This window comes from Dioscorea cayenensis, chromosome 8 (assembly GCF_009730915.1).
Source record: "Dioscorea cayenensis subsp. rotundata cultivar TDr96_F1 chromosome 8, TDr96_F1_v2_PseudoChromosome.rev07_lg8_w22 25.fasta, whole genome shotgun sequence".
Classification (NCBI taxonomy): Eukaryota; Viridiplantae; Streptophyta; class Magnoliopsida; order Dioscoreales; family Dioscoreaceae; genus Dioscorea; species Dioscorea cayenensis.
In genome coordinates, this window is record NC_052478.1 from 12,868,475 (window position 1) to 12,869,831 (window position 1,357).

General features: G+C 44.5%; 1 non-coding gene across 1 annotated transcript; it reads right to left on the reverse strand.

Annotated features, from left to right (window-relative positions):
• Positions 1-684: 684 nt before the first annotated feature.
• LOC120268032 lies at positions 685-791 on the reverse strand. Its single transcript, XR_005538702.1, has one exon. It is a non-coding gene; the product is annotated as a small nucleolar RNA R71 (small nucleolar RNA).
• Between the last annotated feature and the right edge of the window lie 566 nt (positions 792-1,357).

Here is a 1,357-nt window from a genome sequence, read left to right on the forward strand (position 1 = left end):
AGTTTTTAGGCGCCGTTGCGGGGAGTTAGGCATTTAGAGATACTTTGCACTTTGTTTTCTTAGCTATTTCACTACACATTCTATTTCATATCTTCTTATTCTATCATCGTTCTGATTTTTCTTTTTTTCTTTACTTTTTGGTGCGAGCTCGAGGGTTATGACCGAGGAAATCCATCAATATTGATTGAAGGAGACCCCGAGCTTGAGCGTACACTTCGAAGGAAAGGGAAAGAACACATGACAAGAATAGCCTAATCCAGCTGATTTGGAAGTAGAAGGATCGACAACATGGCGAGAACAAAATGAGCAACAACGAACACTATCCGATTACGCCGGACCTTCGATGTTGGGTGACACAATCAAGTATTGTGCGTCCCCCAATTACAGACTCGAATTTCGAGCTAAAAGCCGGCATTCATCCATATCTTTGCAGCGATCCGCACAATTCAACGGTTTGGCCGATGAGAATCCAAAGCAGTCACATAGAGAGCTTCCTCGAGGTGTGTGACATCTTTGAAGATAAATGGTGTGACAGATGATGCCATCAAGTTGAGAGCCTTCTCATTTTCCTTAAAGGAGAAAACGAAGCAGTGGCTACACTCATTACCTAGAGCATCAATCACTACATGGGAGGAGATGGTAGAAGCTTTTCTAGGCCGTTATTTCCTTCCCAAAAAATCACCAAAGCTTAGGAATGAGATCTCATCCTTTATGTAGTTGGAATTAGAGTCTCTATTCGAGACATGGGAAAGGTTCAAGGAACTCCTGCGCAAGTGTCCGCAACACGGATTTCCGGAATGTATGATTGTTCAAACCTTCTACAATGGTTTGAACCCGAGTACAAGGCAACTCTTGGATGCGGCAGCAGGAGGTACCTTAGGTAGCAAAACCCCCGACGAGGCTCGTCAATTGATTGAGGAAATGGGGTTAAATAGTTACCAGTGGAACGCTAGGGAAAAGAAAAAAGTGGCCGGTCTCCATGAAATTGATGCGGTAACTTCATTGGCGGCCCAGGTGAAGAGTTTGAGTAAGAAGCTAGATCTTATAGCTTCGAATAGAGTTGCAGCCGTGACCAATTGCACCGGTTGTGGTGGAGGACATGCTCCCTCCGATTGCCCAATCGTCATTGGTGATGTTTCTTCAGTTGAGAATGTCGACTTTGTAGGTAATGGAATGAGACCTCAAGAGAATCCATACATCAACACCTACAATTCAGGTTGGAAGAATCATCCCAACTTTTCATGGAGTAATCAAGGACCACAGAAGACCATGGGGCCATCGGGGTTCCAACAACAACAAGCCCCTCAAGTGGAAAATAGAATTTCGAGGGCTTAGAAACCCGAATGACGGTTTGGAG